Source organism: Buteo buteo, chromosome 6 (genome assembly GCF_964188355.1).
Source record: "Buteo buteo chromosome 6, bButBut1.hap1.1, whole genome shotgun sequence".
Classification (NCBI taxonomy): domain Eukaryota; kingdom Metazoa; phylum Chordata; class Aves; order Accipitriformes; family Accipitridae; genus Buteo; species Buteo buteo.
In genome coordinates this window covers 43,341,929-43,365,137 of record NC_134176.1, presented here as the reverse complement: position 1 = coordinate 43,365,137, position 23,209 = coordinate 43,341,929, and the positions used below count along the sequence as shown (strand labels likewise).

Genomic DNA, 23,209 nt, shown 5'->3' with positions numbered 1-23,209 from the left:
CCACTTTCTTCATAGCATTTTACAGTCATCGTTTGGAAGGTGCCTGCCAATAATGAGCTCAGAGCTGTACAACCTACAGAGATGCCAAGGGAGTTCATTAATTAGATGTGAAACCCAGAAAGCCAAAAGACACCATGAAATCACACAAGTAGACAACTTCAGCTCCTCTATCCCTTCTTATTTTCTGCATGCAAAGTCCAGAGGAAAAAATCTTTAGAACTAACTTGATTATTAACACAAACCTGGAGCACAACAGGGTGTTTGTGACTGGGACCTGCAAGACAAGAGATACTGGCAACAGCAAAACGTAGCAAAGCTGAGGAAGACACAGTTACAAACTACTTTTTAAAAATCCCTCGTGTAGACACCATTTCACAGTTGCAGAAACAGAGGCATAGCTTCAGCTGCAGCATAGTGATATTACAGTATACAACTACATCTCTTATTGATGTGCTGAATATTTAGGGACAAGTGCAATGCGCCCAAGCTAGTTCCAAGCGTGCGGTTATGTCCTTACAGTGCAGCCATGGCAAACAACGTCTGTGTGAACAGAGCTAAGGCTTCCTCCCTGTGCGATGTGCACACCAGGGGCACAGCCAGCTGCCAGAAGCTGAGAATTGGTGGGAAAGGATGCTCAGAAAGCAGCCTCTGCGCTGCAGTGTGGCGACGGCAGAGCTTTGCCAGCCATGGGAAGGCAACCGTGTTCTGGCACGGGCAGAGAGCTTTAGAGACAGTGCAGCCCCAACAGACCACAGCCCCTGGGAAGAGACCTTAGCCCTCGCCACCTCCCGTGCATCCCCGGCACTGCTGGCACCACTGCAGCCACAGTGCTGCACCGCCCGGGGTGCCAAACTCATGCAGGAGCAAGCTAAGGAAGCCAAGCCCAATGAACACGGCAATGAGCTCTTACATTTCCCCCTTCCCCTCGTAAATCCCAGCCTGAGCAGTATAATGCCATATGGAAATACCAGCATAAGTCCTGGCAGGAGCACAGCCAGGTCACTGACGGAGCGTGCCCGAGCTCACCAGCCCTCTGTCTCACCCACACTAAGCTACCATAGCCCGATCGCTTCCAGTTTTGGAGCAAACCCACCCACAGCTGCCTCACGAATTTTCATATCGTAAGGTGTGGATGTGCTCTTCAAAATGTTCAGGAGAGCCTTACTCTGCAGACCACCTCTGAGGCAAAGTAAAAGCCCAGATCTGCAGAGCTCCAGAACACCACATCTACTTCTGTTGTTAGGCCATTGGGAAAATGAGAAAAAGCTCTCTGCCAAAAGCTACCAGAGGTCTTTCTTATACTAGTGAAGTGTTTTGCTAGCTTAGTGTTGCTCCTTAGTTTGCCTCCTTAGTGTTGCTCAGTGTTGCTTCTACAGAAGTCAACAGCAGTACTCTGCCGACGTTTGGCAGCAACAAGACTATATCCTTTTCAGCTGGAACTTTGCAACTACCCATGCAGACAGGCTCATCCAAGAAAGATAGCTGCTTAAACCTCAAGTCTTTGATCTATTGTCTAAACTCTCGAGTAATAAGGGACACTTTGCTCCCACTTGTAAGCTCAGACCACTATGAGGCTCAGACAGATGCACTCTCAGAGTTCTCAAGGGAACATTTCAAAGTTTTAATGGCAGTGGCAGCTGCTCTTTATAAGCTGAAGGCAACGACACTTCATTTTTTAAATGGAGGCAGATTCTGATTTATAAATATGAAAATTGAATGTATGCAAAAGCACAACCCTGCTTCTCTTTGCGCATACACAATTCAGACAACTGAACTGATCAGTCACCAAACTGAGTTGAAAGTCATTATGCCGAAGAAAAGACCTTGCTTGCCTAACCTCAATCCAGAATGAATCTAAACCTCTACTTTCCAATCCTCTGAATATGAATAGGGACAGCATGAATACGCTGACAGGTCTTTTATTATAGCTAGAGGGTGTAGCAATAATTAAAAACCAAATCTTGTACGTATGCGGCTATGACACTTTCCTGAAGAAATACTCTGACTTTGTCTTTTTGCAAGATTAGGTTGTCAAAATGATATTTTTTAACTCAGTAAGAGAGCGCAACACCTGGGATTTCCAAGTAAAGGAAGCTTGAAGAAACTGCAAAAGGGATGAAAGACTAGTGAAGTTCTCCAACCTTCTCTCTACTAGTCTGTGCACAGAACTGTGTGCAAAACACAACAGCACATTGTTGCAGCCAAGACATAATACACAGAGATAGGGAATTTCCAATTCATGGTTTCTTCAGCAACAACTCACTTCTACAAAGCCAGCATCCATGCTTACTGGAGAAATCAGCCAGCAATAAACTTAGCACTGACATTTTGGCCAGGCTGCTGTAGGAGCCCGGACACCTGTAGGTTTAGTACTTCAATTAGCAGGTGAAACATAACCCTCCACCTACTTCGTTTTAACTAATTTCTCAGTTGATCTTTTGAGCTCTGCAAAGAGCACATTTCTCATTGAGCACCACAGGTAGCACAAGCAAGCATGTGAAGTCAAAAGGGATATGAATTATTAAAAAGTCTGAACAATTGAGGATGAAGGGGGGAAAAACAGAGGGAAGAAAAGCTCTTTTTTAACTAAGGAATGACAACATGGTTATTTTAAAACATTCAAAAAAGTCTTTTCAAGGTCGAAACAAATGGTGAAATAGAAAGCCTACACAGTGAGGGGTCTGGCAGACTTCAGATATGGAGTAAAACCCCAAGGGCACATGGAGATCATAAAGGATCTTAGCATTGGGATGGGGCTCATCTCCTGTATCCAGAGAAAGAGGCTTTTCCCATGAACGTCACAACTTTGCTGCTGTCTGGCCACAAATCTGGAGGGGGAATGCAAAAATAAAGCCAACTTATGTCCTACTATTTCAATTCCAAGTGTGAACATTAAGCGTGAGCCATACAGACTTGTGCCTCAGACAGTGCTTCAGACGAAGTCAGCTGTTTCCAAGGTCCTTGTTAAGCAAACCTAGTTTTAATGAACTTAGCCCCATCATGCTTGGGAGCTATTTTTGTATGTGTCACCGTAGAAGACTTCACAGCTTTGTCTATAAACTGCTTTCAACATATTTCTATCCAATAACAACAACTTTTTTTGGTGTAATAGCTTGCCCATCAATTTAGAAATGGTAGTATCCTAATGCCCAGTCCTAGTGCTGTAGGTCTAGGCTGTATCTCAGGACTGCTCCTTGGACATTATTAGCATGGATACCTGCGTTCATTCTGCTCTGGCCAATAGGTCACAAAGTAAGGATTTGCCACATTGCTACAGATACCATCACCTACATCTCAATTTCAAACCACAACCTCGTATCTGCCCCTGAATGCATTACTTTTTAAGATAATCACTGTTTGTCCCGTGTTAACATCCACCCCTCTCTTTTGTCAGGCTCCTGAGGGTTTCCAGGCAGCTGCTTAATGCTTTCCTTCTCCAGGGATTTATATTTTCCCATATGCTACTGAGCTGCAAGTTGAACTGTTGTGTAGTACCTCACATGCCTGGCAGAAGAAAGAAACGTGACGGAAACTTGAATTATTGGCTCCCAGTCTTTAGGGTTTATAATAGTTTTTCCTCCTTTTCAGAATACTTACTTTTTTTTTTTTTTTTTTTACATTTGTCCTGCTCATTCTTCTTAGAAGTCAGAGCAGCATAAAAATACTGTTGCCCGAGTCAAGAGAGAATGGAAGACAACCTATATTAGGTCAAGCAAATTGCAGCAGTGGGCAGCCCGGCTGGGGTCCTCATCATGGAAGAGCAGTTGTGCGCTGCAGACAGCTTTACCTGGGATTGCAGAGTGCCCCTGCTAGGCTCCTATCAAGGCACAGAGGACAAAAAAGTATCTCTAATAAGCTCCATTTTCCTGAATTGTTGAGGAGGAGGAGATAGAAAATCATTCCTGTAACACTTCTGGAAAACTTGAAGAGGTTATTGCTATGGAAACTGCTCCAGCAAAGCAGGTGCAGAAAAGGGGAGCAGCAGAGACACGCATGGTGCACGGAATAGGAATTCTTAACACCCGAAATTAAACCCATGCACCTCCGGCAATGCAATCTATTTTGGATAACATCAACAATTTGCCCTTGGTTTTATATCAACAAAACCACAGGTAAGGGACAACGAAATGAAAACCTGAGGCTGGCGGGAGATCGCTAGCTGCAGAACCATACTAAAATAAAACAATATACACTAGTATATATAGCAGTAGAGAAAATCTGGTACAGAATAGGACTAGGTGGTTTTTTTCTCCAGCTGAACTAATGCTAACTTTACAGTGGAGCTTGTCTAAAATAAGTAGGAAAGCAACAGAATTTCTTTTCAGCAGCCTTTGAGTGTAAATAAAGCCAGGCTGGAGGAAGCTTTTAGCAGAAGAATGGAACAGAGGAGCTCTGACTGTACCACACCAATGGCTGTGCCACGGAAAAAAAATCCCTACTGAAATGGGGACTGGAAAAGGAATAGTTCAGTGAAGAAAGAAAAATCAGTTAAAAAATAAGGTGACAAACAAAAAGCTTTTTGAGAGAGACTTTACCCTACAAATAAACTGAGCCCACATCAATGGCTCTGGGTCAGTTTTAATACTAGATATGAAATCTCTTCCCCTGAGCATACACGCATGTGTGTATACTTACATATTTTTCTCCATACAAAGAGCATGGCCCCAAGCGTAAAGCACTTTGACAAACGTTCAATCAGCATTAGCAGGGTTTTGGTATGTGTTTAAGTGTTCTGCTAAATTAAGGCTTGTGCCTATACAAACACATCCGCAGCAAACTGGAGGTTTTACATGAAAGGATGGAGTCTTTTCTGGCGCAACTATGTCATTTTGGTTAGCTAAAGATTTTTAGGTGAACGCTTTCCTAATGGAGGATAGATTACCAAGAACAGGGGGGAGTGATGAACTATGACACTAAAAAGTCTTTTGAGGTCTTCATATCTTCAGTAAAATAAAAGCCAGGCCCCCGGGATAGAATTTAACAATGTCCCTTTAAACTTGGCTTGTTTCCCTTTTGGCTGCATGAACATCTGTAATCCCCAAATTCCTGTCGCTATTCCCACCAGCTGGTGAAACTGAAACAGATCCAGCAGGGGAAGTCTGATCCCCGCCAGCGCAATGAAAAAATATGACACCGTTGGGCATGACACAGCTCCACCACAATATACAACAGTGCAGTGCACTTGTGAATTTAAACAAATACGAACCATTTCAGAGACACAACTGCAAGGCACTGCTGAGATAAATTGGTTGCCTTCCCTGGCCAGAGAAATCCTGCACAGATAACAGTAAAGGTTTCCCTAGGAAGGCAGAGGTGATGAAAACTACTCTGGGCTGCTAAGGGTTAACCTCAGCACTGGCAGCATATTTTCATTCAAGTGTCTAAGCTTCTGCTGGAGGGGAATTTTACAAATAAACTTGCAGGCTTTGCAGATCAATTTTCTACTTGGTTTTATCACTCTTTTCTTTCAAACAGACCCATTGCATCTCAGTTTCTTTTTCAGACACATTTTAAAGTTTCAGTGCCATTTTTGAAACAATACAGGCCCCTCCATTCCCCCTTTTCTCGGTACTTGAAACCACATATGGAGCTTTGGTGGCATTTGTATTTCCATCAAGAGTATTTAGGAATAAACTGCTATGAAAAACATTACCCTAGGGCTCCAGTACTGCAGAGCATGCAGTACAGACCTTCACTGTCTGAATACTCAGCAAGCATTTAAATGATAATATTACATTAGAGTGGCGGCTGTAGCCGTGTAAATAATTGTGCATTGTCCCTGCTCATTGATTTATTTTCATACGTGCACGCATAAGCGTCTGAAAAACCGCTTAAAAAAAATTCAAAACCCAGACAGCGATAATCTAATAAACTCTAAAGTGAATCAATAGACTACTTAACAGCAGAGAGATAAACTGCATTTAATAAGAGTTAGAAGGGATGGAGAGAACGCTGTGCAAGATTAAGCCAGCAATACCAGAAGCACAGAGACCAAGAGCAAGAGAGACAGGAGCCTGAAGTGGATGGAGAGGGAGACCAGGGAGCAGAGCACTTTTAAAAAACACACCTCCACTTTTCAAAATGCTGGTTACAGAGCAATAGGAGTCAGGAGATTTCTTGACAGACATAAAATGTAACAGAACCCAGTGAATATTTAGGACAGGATGATGACCTTCAAAGCAGCACTCAGCAGCTGTTAAATTTAGTTTCTGCTAATGCAGGGGCTCTCATACAGATGTGTAGCAGTCATATAAAAACTGGGTCTCATACAGCTGTAACCCGGCGGTTCCCTCATGAGAAAGCAGTAAACATTTTTACTCCAAAGTTTTTTCTAGGGACTGGTGGCATTTGAAGATATTGAAACTGAGGCACAAAAAATAAATGATGTGCCAAAGTTTACAAAGAATCAGTAGCAGAGCTGGAAATGGGATTAGTTCACTTGACTAGAAGTCCTGTGCTCTGTTCACTAGCCATGTTTTCTGGTTGCACCGTGCCCCACAATCTTTAAGATAAAGAACTGACTGCAGGAGATTACAGGTTCTTGCATGCAACGCAGGCAGCACACTAAAAGAGAAAGTAATGTACAGCAGCACCACCTCCTGAATACGTATCAGGACATTGTAACATAATCTCTTCATAGCGTGTCTTTTGACTTCCAATTTATGAAGCTTCGGCAACAATTCACAACTACCCTCCTCTTAGCTGTGTCAGCAAAAAGGCCAAAATTAGAACAGACATGGGATCAAACTGTTTCACTCTCTCTTCCCAGGTCAAGTCTAAAGTACCTCAAGCAAAAATGGAGAAGTCTGGAGGATGCCAAAAAGTTATCTCCTTGGTTTTATTTCTTCTTACAAATCAACATCTATGCACGTCTAGCATAAAGACAACACTATAGTATTTAAGGAATTCTGATATACTACATTTATTTTTTACTATTAACCAAACCCTTGCAAGGTGTTGTCATTCCGATTCTGTGTTACAAGTAGTTCTCCTTGATGGATTTTGCTGACAGCAAGAGCCCGAGAGAAACTTTAAAATGTTTAGAGAACAACTGAGTGGATCCATCTCTGAAACTATTTCCTTCTCAGTCAGCAGAAGAAACAGATGAGATGCCACCTGAATCACGCTGTTTCTCTCATGTAACAAAACCCTCCAGAACTAACGCCTGGCTCTCATGCTCCAATTTTCCACTCAGCTGAACAGACAGTCTATAAAAATTACTACTAGAGAAACACAGTTCATAGATCTTATCAAGAACCTGCAGTTTGAGCCTCAGACTTTCTGGTTGCGCCCAGTGCCACACTCATTCTCACTCTCAGCCTCACATCTATTAAGTTTCCCCAGCCCAAACAACTCCAACCACACCACTTTGACGGGACAAATTCTCAGGGCTAATATCCACACTCGAGGCCTATTATCTATTGTTGTAGTACCAGGGCAATGTCACCCAGCAGTGAGTATGCAAAACACACACAGAAGATTTAATCAAGCTTTCTGTAAACAGATATAGCACAACATATTTTAAGAATAAACTTTCTGAATGCAACACCCCTCACTGCAGCTCACCCTTTTCTTCCAAACCTTAGCAGAAGGAAGGAGAAGCGGAAGATGTCTTACCTGTATTGAGGAAAATGAGACTCTTCACTGCCTCAGCAGCCTACTGCAGGAGTTCCTATAATCTCAGACTACTGAAAGTTCAGTGAAATAAAGTATCTTCTTTTGTTTTATAACCTTCTGGGGATTTCCTGGGACTGAAAAGAAAGTATCAAATGGTACTAAGCACACTGAAATGCTAGATCAACTCTCTTCAGTAAAGGAGTTTTCTTAAGTTCTAGTCAACCTCAACACAGCAAAGTAAAAGCATTAAATAATCTCCAGTACCTGGTGAAGATCCTGTCTGACTACACATACAAATTGCTTAATGCTGCATTTCTAGTGAATCACAAAGTTAAGTTGTGGTCCTCTCCTTTACCTTTTATCTCTCCCTTCCAAATAACAGTTTCCATTTTCTCATTCTCTTTCCAGTGATTATTCTAGTCTGCTCATCAAAGAAGCAGACGAATGTCATGATCATTGACACAATATATGCTACTGAAACCAGACGCAGGTCACAGCAACGTGGCGATGAGCTGGCAAGGAAAACCAACTACCATGCCAGGCAGCACAGTCTCTCTGGTCTCCCACAAAGCTTTCTTCTCTACCTTCAAGTCACATTTCCTATTGCAATTTTATCTGGATAATGAGCAGAGGCACTGACACTTACATCCATGGATGGGCCACAGACCACGCTGGCTTTCACCAGAGGATATTCTGCATAGGCTCCTTCCAAGCACAGAGGAAACAGGCCAACAGCCAGTGCTTCTCTCAATGGACCTACCACTCCTTCCAGGGAGCACCGAGTGTCCACAGCTGATTTTATTAACACTACAGAAGATGGCTTAATCAAAGACAGGTTTTGAAGGGAGACACAATGTTGGGTTAGAAGAAGTAGGAAGGGGAGGAGCATCATCAACCTGCTGATGTTGCCAGTGTTGGGCTTTATTTTGCAAATCCTGTTTTCCTTCTTTCAATCCTAATTGTAGGCATTGTGCACTATAATTGGCATTTTGGAGGTACAGCTAGTACCTTCTGGAGGTAGGCTGCGGCATATGCGAACAAGTACAAAAAAAGGAGGGAAGGAAGAAACAAAGTTTTAGGTTAGTTCCTCTGGGTTTACGTTGATGAAAACCAACAGGAAATAACTTTAATTTTCATGCAGAGAGAAAGAAAGAACACAAACAAACCAGCATGGATTTGCAACCACACTTTTCCCGGCTGTCTCAACAGGCAATCCAAAGTCCCAGCTACTTCTTTCTCACTGGGTAACACTTGAAGCATGCTGCCAAAAAATGCAAGTGAACATTCATCTGTCCTAGGGACTACCAGATTAAAATCTCCAAAACCAGCAGTACCATCAGATCCTTTCCTTAACAGAGTATTAAAACCAAGACAAACAATATAACTTTATTGCTGGAAAGATCTATGGCTTCCCTTCCCTTGCCTCCATTCTCTTCTCCTTTCTTTTGGAGAAAAGCACAGTTGGTGGGAGAACAGAACAGTGTTTGTTATTAGATTTACAGCCCTGCTGCTTTTCAGTACACTAAAACTTAAGGTAATGTTGCGTATGCTGAACTGAAACTGAAGATCAGAATTGCTTCAAAGCAAGATAAGACCTAGCATCTTGTCTTAGAGGGTTGGTTGCACATACTCGAGAAAATATACGCTATCCTACCCATTGTGCCATGGATTGAAAAACCAAAAAAAAAAAAAAAAAAGCAGGACCAGATACACAGCTTTGTGGCACAGCAAAAAACAACATTTGCGTGCAGTGATTCAGTTTAAAGAACAGCTCAGTTTTACGCAGGTAAAGCACTAACATCCAAGCACTAACATAACCCTATCGCACACCAAATCTCTTCTGTATCCCAACATACCCAGATAGGAAAAGAAAAAGAATTAGAGACAGGAGAGACATTTTGTAGCATGTCAGTCAGCAAATCCACAGAAAGGAGATAAAACTAGTCAGTTAACACAAAGCAAAGTAAGGACATGCTGACATGTTACAAAGCAGATTCCTTCAGTCTGTTGATGATGATTGTACCAGTTGAGCATAGAGACCTTTCTAAAAGTTAGCATGTAGGCCATCTGCAAGGAATAGTCTCAGACTATTTAATAAGGTGCTAGCCAAGTGTCTCTAAGCCATGGAAAACTAAGCAATATGCATACTTATGACTCTAGTCAGCACAGGGTAATAATAAGCATACCTGAAAGAAAAGCAAAGGAATTGGTAAGTAAAAAAGAAGAGAGGCAGAGGATGTCCAGATGATAGAAGAAACCCATATGAGATGTTACATAAAAAAGAATAAGGGAAGAGGATTGAAAATGACAGTCAAGTAATGATAAAATAAGCACAGGGACAAGCTAATCACTTGCCACTGGAGCAACCCTCACCCTCCCAAATTCAGCTAAAGCAAAGAAAGCAAAAGGAAAGATAAGGCAAAGAAGTCTTTTTTTCTTTTAACAGTTGCTAAGAATTTTAAAGGTACAGCCTAGAAAACAGAGAATTAATTGAACTGAAATTATTTTTGTTCTGTGCACTGAAACTAAACATTACCTCAATTCCAGATGCTTAAAAAACCCCAGGTTCATTAGTTCCATGTATTCTCTCCACAGGACTATCTTCATTCCAATTAAAGGCATTCAATAAAATGAATTACATTTGTAATTTTATTAATGAAGATATATATTTTGTTAAAGCAACCATATAAGAAAAACCCAGATCCAGATTGACTGCTCCCTCGGTGGTTACATTATTTCCCTTGAAAATGGCAAAGGTTTCCAAAACCATTCACAGTGAAGAGTAAGGGCAGGACAGCACACTCCCGGAGTCAGGCAGGACCACTTCTCCATGGATTTTGCTTCAGGTTCCCCTGGTAGCACTGAAAGTCCACTCCAGTTTACTTCCTTACCTCAAACTAAGTTGATAGCATGAAAAGCTGTTGTGAAGGCACTGGTGGTCATTCATCTATGGCTGCTACCTATTTCTGCTATACTCACTATTTTTGGTGACCATGTTCATGGCTTTATTGACAGCTCACACTGAATGAAGTTAATCTGGCTTTCTAAGGCTTTCCTCAGTTCAAAAGCACCAAACAAGCAAATGTTCTGTGCTATATTGGTGGGCACCATTAGAGGGCATCTAGATTTGCAGCAGAAAAGGGGCAGAGGACAATGAAGTGACACACTTCTGCTTAAAAACTTATCTCATTTATTAGCCCTGAAGGTCACTGCCAGTCTGTAAGAAGGATCTGTTTTCTAGCGAATACAGACTAAGATGAAGCAATGAAATGCAGGAGCGAAGCTTTTCTGTACAGCGAGCCGTATCAATTAACTTAGTTGATAGGAAATAAAAAACATTTGATCATACATCATTCAAGGGGACTTTTTACTTAATAAAAATGCAAAGTATGTTTTTGGAAGGATTTACAGCTCCTTTCTGTTCACTAATCAGCCATTTACTGGCCTTTACAAACCAGAAAGCTCCCTGATGTCCCAAGAGGGCACGACACACTTGAAAGAAAGCAAGATGGTAACTGCTCATTTCCAGCTCTGCAATGTTCCTTATCACTTACTTCCAGCTGCAATCCAACATCTTTACAAGTAAAGCAGAAAGAGTTCTCTCTCTGTCATTTTATGTATATTTTATCCTCTTGAACATAATCATTATCCTCATAACAAGCAATTGCCAGGACATGGTTCCTCAGTTCCTCCCAGACTGGTTACCTGACAGCTGACTAGTGAATCTGGAGACTTTCCCTAGGCAAATGGCTCGATATTCTTCACCCCCCAACTGAGTTACAGCTGTGTCATGCCCATGGATGACATGATTCAGAGCAGAACTAAGGAGCCTGAAACAAGATAAGTTTATAATCTCTTGGCGTTGAAGCAGGCGCACACACACATCGAAGGCAAACATGCACAGGACAATTTAAAAGGTCAAACATGCACTTAATCCATCCAGGGTATTACCAAGTGGAAACTGGTTCCTTGGATTTGGATAAGTTTTCTTATCCAACACACACCACATCGAGTCTATTCTGGTTTGCAAAACGGGGTTGCAGGAAATGACTGATGCTTCCTCTCTGAAAATTCCAAGAGCCTCCGGCTGCTCTATCACTAACGGGTAAAGCTGCCATAAGCTGACATTGCTGCTGAAAGCAACTCTACCCTTCCTACCCCAGCCTCTTCTTATCACCCTTGGGCTGCCCCAGCCAAAAAACCCATGTCAGCTCCCCAGTCTGATTTACCATAAAGCTGCACAAATGTTTTCAGTGACAAAAGAGATAAGCGAGGGGATGAACGTTTGGGGGCAGAAATGACTTCTGTCAGAGGCAAAGCTGACTGGAGACATTATCTTACCAGAGTCAAATCACAGCTAAAATACTCAGTGAAGTTTATGAATTGCTTTATCACAGAAAGCAGAAATTCTTTGGGCTCCTTCTGAAAGCAGTTCCATCAGCAAATCTTTCCCTGTATGAGAACTGTTCTGGTTACAAACAGCTACATGCATACACAACTGTATACATATAATCTACATACCTACATGGTAGACCTAACCAGCATGGTTTTAGTACAGCCCACAGCTGAGCTTCACCTCCTGAAAACAGGGAATCTGCATCACAGTCGTCAATGTGTTTAACATAAAAGCCGAGAACAGACGGCAGTATAGCTGTCCGTAATAAGAAAACACTGTAAACCCGGTTTGCCGTCTGTATGATGTGCTTACTTAAAACAAACAAAGCCACGAACAAAAATGCAAAAGCCCCAAACCCAGCAACAACAACAAATAAAACCTGCTCTATTTCATATAAACTATATCATCTCCTGAGTTTGTGACAAGGTACTGCAGCATCTACTGATAGAACAGCGACCTTATGTAAATTGAGACAAGATTACATGCAGTAGTATGAATTTGCTTTCAACCAAAAGCATTCTCAGGAGTTGGCTTCTTTGCCACATTACAATCTGTACTTTTGAGAACAATTATATTTCATCACAACATGGAAGCCCGAGAATTTCAGAATTTTTCTTTCAAAACAAACAAACAAAAAGCACCACAAAATGTATGCTAGAGCAAAGCTAGTGCTGGCCTGAAGAACTGTTATGTCTGTAACTTCCAAACCCAGAAATAATCATCATAAAACATATGAAGTCTCAGGTGAAGAACTTTTGCATGAAAGACAAATGGACATCGTTTTAGAAATGGGCACTGCCTTGAAAACTAAATTCATGCTAAGAAACAAAACACCTCGTGACTTATTTCATAAAGACAGCATTTCCAAATGACTCCAGCTGGTGCCCCCAGATAGCACAAGCAAGTTAACGCTGCCGGCAAAGTTGCTGACCCCAGAGAGGCAAGGCTGGAGCTGAACTGGCAGCCTGCAACATGGAACCACAGAACTAGAGAATCGTTCAGGCTGGAAGGGACCTCTGGAGGGTAACACTTCAGCCCCCTCCTCAAAGTACAATTAATCAAAGTAGAAGCCAGCTATATACACAAATGAGATGAATGATCTTCTGTAGAATCTCAAGATTAGGAAAAAACCACATAGGCCTTATCAACAAAAGCAGCCTAAAAGCAACAAACCAGTCTAACAGTCCCACATCCAACCTTCTGCAGGGTCCAAACAATATTCCTGAGAACTCTGCATGGCCCCACAGGCACTTTACCTGTCAACCACTTTTAAAAAGTCCACCTAATTTAGCAGTTCTTTTGTGGAAAGTGTCGGTTTGCTCCATCAAAAGTACCACACCTTCTCCTGCAGTTTCCTGCCGGAACCTGTTTGCTTGCCCCCATTCCCCTTGGTTCCCATTGGATTCCCCCTGCACTGCCCCAGGCAGGTGGGCAGCACAAAAAGGGGGAGAGAGCCGGGATACGAGTGAGAGTTGAACAGCTGCTGACACGGCAGAAAGAGAAATGGCTAGAACAGCTCTTCCATCTCCTGCGACTCCTAAAACACAAAGGCGCCGAGGAAAGTAGCCTTAAATGGCCCTATGTGCTGAGACCTTGGAATATGGGCCAGGTCACATGGACAAAGGAAATTAAGGCCATTCGTAAATATAATTGACACATGAAAAAATGATGAGTGTTTTATCAGCAACTGTTTTCAGCAGTGACTCTACCTGCACCTGCTTGCATAGACTGGCACATCATACATAATGACAGACTAAATTAATGCCGTTGCATCTTTCAGAAGGTTGAGAAGATCTCTTCAGCCCCCCTGTGCCTTCCAGTACATGTGACCCTCCTACAGATGCACCATCAGGGGAATCTCACTTTTCTATCGTTGTCTTTTTTAAACAAGCTTTTATGCTGCTGATTGTGGCTGCTCATATAAAGGCAGAATAGACAACCTTTGATGAGAATCAATAAGCATTCCTAGTATTGAATTAAATCAGTTATTTGATCACTGGTCTTCTGAGGCTGACACTCCAGAATACATGTCCAAAATACATGTGTTTATTTGGTTCTCCTGCATTCAGGAGGCACAGTGATGGGTAGCAGGGAACTGAACCACTACTGCTGAAAGTATGGCATCACCCAGAGTGGCACAATGACTGTACTCAGTATTATCTCCCCTGTGCCCTTAAAAGTTAGGAGAATTATCTATTGCTAAGAAGCTACCCTTGCCTTTTGGTATTGTGAATTAACAAAAAATAAACCAAAGTTCACAAAAAATGCATCTGCAAAATAGCTCCAACAATAGTAACCTATACTGAGCCCATGAAAAAGACAACAGAGTTTCAGTCCTATGGTCACCATTTGGAAAATGCACGTCTAATACAGACAACATGAAGCAGAAAATCATTAAAACTACTTCAAGATTTTTTTAGTACAATGACAAAGAGATGATACACTTGTGAACCTCTGTGTGGAAAAGTAAGAATATCGGTTGAAAGACGGACAGGCATCACGAACCTCCAGTGGCTTCTAAGAAGGGGGTGACGTAACATCTTTTGTAAGCATTCATTCAAGTTTGACGTGGACTTGGTCAATAGGGCATCACACCATTAAATAATATAATAAAGGGAGCTGGCCAGCTCAGCATATCAGCAATGGAAATTTTCATTTCTAGTTTACCAATCTGAATACAATTTAGACTGGAATCCAGCCAAACATTCATAGGTCTACGTGGAGTCAGGGCTCTGGACCCACTTCCTAGACAGAACTGCTGAATTATCACCAAAGCTAGCCAACCTGATTGCATTTTCAGGATTGAAAAGGTCATTATTACCTTTCTCTTTCACCTATATTAGATTTTGAGGGATCAAGACAGGTGGTTTAGAAAGGGAAATCTCCCTCATTTTTGCCAAACCTTTATCTCTTCTGGGAATAATCAACCTTAGTGGGTTTTAAACTCAAAATCTCTCACAAGCTCCAAACATACTAAATCCCTTTATAAATCCGCCTTGACCATTTAATCTACTAACAGACCTGCCACAGCCACACAGAAAACTGCTTCTGGGATCTGTGCAGCTTATTAGCATGAAAGCTGTAGGGGAAGGAGGGATGAATGCAAGAGCCTCTCACAAAATATTCCTCTTTCCATTTAGCTAGGAAGTGAAAACACCATGAGCACATTTCAAAAAGAAAGAAATAATCCTTGTTAAGAAAACTCCCTAATAAAAAGAAAAAGTGGCTCCTTTTATGGATTTCTTTCTTCTCCTCAGTGTATTGGCAAGTGTTTATTACTGCTGGGTATTTATTTTCTTTATTTTCATTTCTTTCTTCAGCTCTGACGTCCAGGCACTTACCAGATATGTGTTGAGGCTCCACATTGCAAATAGACCCCTTTGTTAAGCAGTAGTTTATGGGCCTTGTTTCCAGAGACAGACAATGCTCTGACCTCTTGAATCACGGCTCCTTTAGCAAGACTGATTTTCCCACCTATCAAGGACAACCTGATAATACTGGTGAGAACCTGGGAAGGAGGCACTGAAAAACCATAATGCTATTTATGAGTGAGCAAAATAAGGGAAAGATTAAAGAACACTTTGAACTTTGAAATTAACAATGAGCTTGCCATTTAAGTCTGACAGAACTCAGGGTTGTGCTAAATGATAAATACAACAGTGATGAAAAACTCCCTCCTGTGCCATTCTACATGCTGTTTGCTCTCAGTTCATTTTCATACACCTCCTTCAAAAAACCGGAACAACAAAAGATTACTTGAAAGCCACCACAGGTCTTGCAAATTCATTATGTTTATAATCTGAAGCAACGTAATCTTCTACCCATAACATTGCCAATATTTTGGATTTTGTCACAAAGCTTGCAATATTAGCATTATGTATCAAGCTTAAGCTCCCAGAGTTATGTGATGAGAGGAGAATCTCATCTGGAGTATAAATAAAAAAAAACAGCTTGAGTGTGCAATCATTAAGAACAAAACCATAAATGATATGCATTCTTATTTTTTTAATATATTTAAGATTCGCAATTGTATCATCTCATTATTATGGCAACCTCAGAATTTGGGTGTAAAGGCTACAAATAGATTTCATTCTCACCCATGTCTTGGGTCTCACATTCCTGAATCACATTTCTTTTCATGGTAAGACTCTGTCCTGTCCACAGACCAAAAGTGAAGGTCTCAAATGTGTAACTGCAATTCTTTTAGGTGTACATATATTTTAACTACTATTACAAAACTGACATCTTTTGCCTCAAGCCTTCACTCTTACTTCAGGATCAAGAAGCGTGCATTATCAGCCAACTGAAGTGCAAAATTTATTCTTCAGTCGTAAGTCTGTCTCAAAGCATGCAATACAGACACTGGGTATTATGACATGGGATAAGATTATAAATGTATTATTTAATTTTTCCATGTCTGTACTCTAATATTGTGAGATTTTATATTCTGCTTGACAAGTGTAGGGCAACGTGTCGTGGCACAAGAAAAAGTCCCAGCTTAAGCTATGTCATGATTTGGAAAACCTGCCAACGTACAGATAAAGAATCATCCGCACTACTGAAGATCATCTCCGTATGTGTGTCAGGCTAAAACCTCCATTTCTGAATGTACGACTTGCTTGCTCCCTGTTTCAGGTGGCACTTCTCCTGTTCAGATTCCGCCTATGATCGTCCCTTACTGGGCAATCTGTTTAGCTGTGTAGACCAGTTGTTCTGGATGATAATGTAGCTCTCTACCTAACATGCATTTCTGCAAATAGAAGATAATTGAAATTTAAAAACCTTCTGTTAATTGGTCATTGACAAATGTAAGGACACTCACTCCAGGATGACAGCCAGACTCCCCGCCCTGATTCAGAAGAGAAACCATAAGTGGAAGATGATCCTGGACACCCTCACTGAAATGCTTGCTAAGGGAGGCAAGGCAGTTAAAACAGCTGAGTGTCTAGGTAATCAGTATTACTTGCAGGGCCAAGCACCTGGGGTGTCACATCTTAGTTCTCTGATAAATGGCAGATCTGCACCTCAAACGCTGTCTAAATGCAAAGAAAGAGCAGGTGCCTGAACTGCCCTTTGACTTGAAAAGATTAAAATTATACAGGTAGAATAAAACAGTTCTCAAAAGAAAAAAAAATATTTTCCAAGTTTCGAAGTTACAAAAGAATCAAATTACAGTTTTAAAATCCTGGAAGTAAAAGAAAAAAAAGATTAATGAAAAACAACTGTATCTCATGGATCTGAATGTGTCAAAACACAAGCAAAGAGAAACCGCTGAATTTTTAAGAAATAGAGCATTGTATGTAAAGTCTATTACAAACTGTGTTGTGAGCTTCTTGGTGGGTTTTCTCAGTGAAGGGAAGAAAATTATTTGGGGAACTACCGACTCCATATCTGTTACTTTACTGTTGTTAGGTCACACCAGAAACTACATAAACAAAGAAACTGAAAGGTCAGAGCTCTTTTAATGACCATTTTACAGCTGGACAGGAGCAGAGTACCCTCTGTGACACATGGTTTATCTCTTAGGTCACAAACAAGTGTACTGCTTTGCAAGACGGATGGTGCCAGCAAAGCCATCACACAGGCAGACCAGGGAGACAGACATTTTCTTGTCCCTGTATTTTTCATTTAACGGCAAAATGCTATCTTTCCAATGTTCAGCCACAGAGTAAAGCAAGACAGTAGAATAATTTATCAGGCAAGCCCTTTAAGCATCTCTCAGACATCAGTAAATATGAATGTCTCAGTGGAGCACAAACAATTTTAGGTCCCTGCCTCCTTCCCAAATCTAAGTTCCCTCAGAGAACTATGTGCTCTCTATTGGACACAGATGTTAAATGTCAATGATCAGCATCTTCTTAATAGGAACCAGGCTTGTCTGGAGGAAATTTGCAGACCTTTGCCACCTGCAAGGCACTAAATAAATACTGATTTTTATTTATTTTTTTTTTTAGAATCCTTCAAAATAATATGGAGATCAGACCACTACTGACCCAACCACAAGCCTCCCACAAAATATACAGAAGCCTCAAGTACTTTCAGAATCCAAATAATAATTGTACATTTTATTTTAAAAAGATATCTGAAAGATTTGGTCATTGAATTGCTCCTTCTGCTCATTTGGCATCAGTTTTTTCTATTGTGCAGAGGCATCTCCCTTTGCGGCTCCTGCCATGTGCACCATCTTTTCTAAGCATGTTCTCCATTAGGCTAACCAGAAAACATTTTCCCTCTGTTGTTTACCTCTTTCTTCTTAACCTCTCACCTTCTGCATTTCATTATTCTGACTAAATAAAAGAGAATTGTATTTTTTAAATGTGTTTGTAAGGGAAGAAAAAGGACTTGTGCACTCCTTTGGTATAGATGAAAGTTCTTTGCTCTCCTGGGTCACCAACTAGCAGAGATCCATGCACGTGGGTTAAATCAGACACTTAAAGAAAACCCTCTCTTTGTTGAAACAGCAGCAGAATGAAACGCAGAGCCTTTATCTCAGCTACTCTGTGGAGTTAATCCGTTAACTCTCCCTTTCCTTCTGCGGTTTTTTTTTTTTTAATTTCTAGGTCAAGCTATCAGGTTTCATTCTGCTAACCAAAAGAGGGGATTTACCACAGCTTCCAAGCAATCGTGTGCTATGAATGAACCACAGCTTTTACAAAATTTACCATCCAGAAAGGCATGTTCAAAAGATGGCTGCGAGGGAGAGACGCAGAAGGCTGCAAGCGAAGCACTGCAAGCCGGTGAGCTAAGGCATCCAGGAGCTTCAAGGCAGCAGAGGTCAGACGGGCAGGATCTCACGGGAGGACGAAACCTGCCCTGCTGCTGGCAGAATCCTCAGCAGGCGCCGGGACCCAGTGTGGAAGTGCCTGCAGACAGCTACAGCCATCACAGCGCGTGCGATGGTGTTCACAGGTCCACTGCAAGAGTGCTGGGAAAGGTCTGCCGGGGGTGTTGCTAAAAAGCTTTTCCGTAGCCTATTTAAGATCTTTATTTAGACTACACTCATTTGGGGTTAACTATCGGCCAGTTTGCAGGTGGAAAAACCATGACTTCACCATTTATTTATTTTTTACAATATACTGCAAGGCACAGAATGGGTGCATTTCCAGCATTTTATGATTTCTCCAACCCTGTCTTCTGGCCACCACTTACTCTTCCCTTTCCTCTGTATTTCCTCCCCTCTTTACTTCAAAGTCTGTCAGGAGCCCAAAAGGTAGGAGAATCCTCATTACCATTCTAGACACAAAGTTGTCTTTTATGTCACCACCTAGACAGTATTATCTTTATTTCAACACCTCTGAATACTCTCATTAGGCTGTTTCCTCCCTGGTCTGTGATCTGTTTTCTGCTGTAGCTAAATGTCATAAAAAGCCAGCATTACCAGGGAGACAATCCTTCCCAGCCATCCCTCCAGTTGTCTTTGATGTAGCACACTGCGTTTCTATGAAATCCACTAGAAACAGATAGGCACTTGGTAGACATGCACCCTTCTGGTGTATTCCTTTAAAAAAAAAAACAACCAAACCAGCCACCAGCCTTTCTCTCCTGGTGCAAATTTCCACTCTGAATGCCAATTGGGCTTCTCCTGTTAGCTGCATGAAGTGCAAGGGCACGTGTACCAATAAGGTTATCAGTTACACTTTAAAATGTCTGCATTTTAATCCAATTTATCATCCTTCACACCCACTTATTTTAGTTAATGTATGAGCAGCCGTATTTGGTAATCTGATCCATTATATTAGAGTAAAATGCTGGGACTTCAAGATTTGCAGGAAAAGTTGCCTTTAGATCTCTTAGTTTTCAGGATAAGATCCACAGTAAATATCAGTTTTTCACATGAACCCTCTGTTCCTGAGATACCTGGTCTTACTGAGGTAAGTGGCCCCTTTAGATTCATCTTCTCCAGCTGACTAAACCATCCACACAATACTTGAGTTAAAGAGAACAAAACCAAATGTGTCCTTAGCAGTCTCACAAACCCTTTTCTAACCTCACACAGGACTCTTCTGGTGCACCTCTACTAGACACACTGCCCCAGTAGAAGTGCTCTACAAGTGAAGTTGAACTATTCAATTATGTAAAAGCCTAGTGACTTGGCCCTTTCACATGCTCATTATTCTAATTTGAAATCCCACTACTGCTGGAAATTAGTGCCTGAATTGCGAGGTGCAAACTCAACTGTTGGAGCTTTGCTAACAGAAGAGCCATAACCTCCCACTTGCACATCTGCATACATTTACTGATGCAAGAGTAATACAGAGGTTCTCGGTCACTTTGACTTTTCTCTCACTGCAATTGAGCCTATTAGATGATGCCAATGTGTCAGCTAAAACCTGCCACCTTCCACCTCCCCTACATTCTCTGCTGAAGACAGGAATGAAAAATCACATGAAGAAATGATAGCTTCATTTTTTAAATTGGTTGAATTTTAGGTCGTGTTTGGTGTTGGCATAGTTTTCCTTCACCATCAATATTAAACATGATTTGAACTGTTTTCAGATGTTCCCTTCTTCACAAACAAAACACATGAAATGATCATCAGGGCTTAACCTTCGCTGAACGGACTGAGAAGTTTTCGCTACTGCAGTACATGTCAATTAAAAACATGTATTAAACAGCTGTCTGTTCTCCTGTCATGTCAAACCACTCCAAAAGGGCACTGTGTCACCATTGCTTGCATTATCCCAACTCAAGCATTATTTCTGTGTAACTAAACTGAATAATCCATGAGACAATCCCTAAAGGTAGATATCTCACCAAGATGCAATGTCTCTGAAAGATTTTCCTCTAAAAGAGCACAGCTCCCAAGAACAGGAGTCCTAACTGCCCAGCTGCCACTCCTCCACCTTCGGTCAATGCAGAAGACATTTAACTAATTGCACAGTGGAGCCTTGGGTGTAATCATAGAATGGTTTGGGTTGGAAGGGACTTTCAAAGATCATCTAGTCTACCCCTCCTGCCATGGGAAGGGACACATTTCACTAGAGCAGGTTGCTCAAAGCCCCATCCAACCTGGCCTTGAACACTTCCAGGGATGGGGCATCCACAGCCTCTCTGGGCAACTTCTTCCAGTGTCTCACCACCCTCACAGTTAAGAATTTCTTCCTTATATCTAATCTAAATCTACCCTATTTTAGTTTAAAACCGTTACCCCTTGTCCTGTCATTACAGGCCTTGGTAAAAAGTCTTCCTCATCTTTCTTATAAGCCCCCTTCAATATATTGAAAGGCCACAAGAAGGTCTCCCCGGAGCCTTCTCTTCTCAAGGTTGCACCCAGGATATGATTGGCTTTCTGGGCTGCAAGCGCACGTTGCCAGCTCATATTTAATTTTTCATCTACCAGTATCCCCAAGTCCTTCTCCTCATGGCTGCTCTCAATCCATTCATCACCCATAATTTCTCTTTACTATCCACTGCTTGCATTCAAGCCAGGAGTTTCTAAAGGTTTTGAACTAAACAAATACAAGGTAGCATAGTGTGATGAAAAGACTTAAATAGGTGGCAAACAAATTATACTGGTCATCTCAAACAGAATAGAAATAAAATTTTTATACCATCCACCATGCTACTCTATTTTAGGCTATTTTAAAGAGTTCTGAGGTATTTTATTGGTACTATTTTCCATATGGCCTATAAAACCGGGTCACCTTAATACTCTTAAGTCCAACTGTGCATGCCCTAGAAGCAAAGGGAAACTGCAACTGCTATATTTTAAAACCGTTTTTTAACATACCTAAAATAGTTCTTAAACATATAAAAATGGTGTTTTATTAAAATTCCAGATATGTTGGCACTTCCCAGGATTAGAAGCAAATGCGTGTATTCTGGCAACATTATTTTTCCAATAAAAATGCCTTTTTGTAGCCCTTGTAATTCTGGAAATTACCTAATGCAGGCAAGGTTGTTATTTGAAAAAGAAGTGTGCAACTTGAGCTTACGGTCTGTAGCCCCAATCCTACACAGTTGTAACCATTCGGGCAAATACTTGTGCCTCTCAAGAATCACATTCACTTCATTACTACTCTCTACATGTCACTCTTTCTGCATATAATGAATTTGATGCCTAGATCAGTCACAGAAAAAAAAAATCTATAAAGATTCTAAACCATAACAATAGTGAGAAGAGCAGAAAATAGACAAGATTGAAGGAGTGTAAAAGGTACTATCCAAGGGATCTAAGGCTTGTACAAAAATGCACACGTGTCTGAGAGGCACTATGCAACAAGGCATTTAGATTATAGTATGCACAAACACACTCACGTAAAGAAAAAGAAACAAGGCCGTGTATGCAGCGCTAATGCTGTTATTGCCTGGACTTTGAGCACAAAAATATGTGGAGAACAGCATTCTCAGGCTTTTTTTCACATTACATGCTCACACTGTAGATAGAAGTGCTAGAAAGAAAACTCCATATATAACACCAAGGTCCAGAAGGCCCTTTTTCTACTGAACTATAAAGACTACAAATCAAAAGTATTTGTCTTGCATGTTTTTTCAAAGCTGGACACCTTCTCTTGGAGAGGTCACACAATAAATCAGGTAAAAGGTCTTCAAGGAGTTATATTGTAAGCACCAAGCCAGTCTTCATTGGAGAATGCAAAATCACTTCTTGTCATGGAAGTACTTCCATGATAAATTTCAGCTTCTTACCTGTGCAATCCTACTGATACTACACAGTTCTGATAAACCCTACCGCTGCCTTCAGACATTTTATTCACCCCCCTTGTACTCAGAGAAGTCCCCTTGAGATTTCTCAGAAATATTTACCTTTGGCAGAGAGGAAGCCTAAGAATTGAGGCTGACAGTGTAAGCAAATTTAAGTGACTGAAAGCAGGTTATTAAACTGACAACACTTAGGGAACTGTAGATCCTAAAGGAACTGACACCACATATGCATGTCAAATACACACATGTAAAGATCCATATAACAGGTAGGGAAAAATGTGTGCCATTCCCAACTTTTTCACGGGTAGGAATCTACTTCAGTTCCAGCTGGCTGAAGTTTCCTCTGTGCCATGCCTTAGAGATCTTCACTCTGGTAAAGGAGTCAGACACTGCTCAACAGAGGGGAGGCTGTTACACAGAACACAAACGTTAAACATATACACACAAGTACTAAAACAACATACCCAGCTGTGCATTTAAACATAAGACATTATAAAATAAACCTAGTCTTGATTTATTACGCACTTCCTTTCT

The 23,209-nt window shown here is 41.3% G+C and overlaps 1 protein-coding gene across 6 annotated transcripts in view; it reads right to left on the bottom strand.

Annotated features, from left to right (window-relative positions):
- The window catches only part of LOC142032274 (transmembrane protein 263-like), a 208,333-nt gene that overhangs the window by 90,993 nt on the left and 94,131 nt on the right, over positions 1 to 23,209 (bottom strand). The window contains exon 1 of one of the 6 annotated variants that reach the window (XM_075030741.1): positions 7,618 to 7,664. The exons of the other annotated variants lie outside the window; for them this stretch is intronic. The gene's annotated coding sequence lies outside the window, so the exon portion shown is untranslated. Of the gene's footprint in view, positions 1 to 7,617; positions 7,665 to 23,209 lie in introns of those variants that run through there. 6 annotated transcript variants of the gene reach the window in all.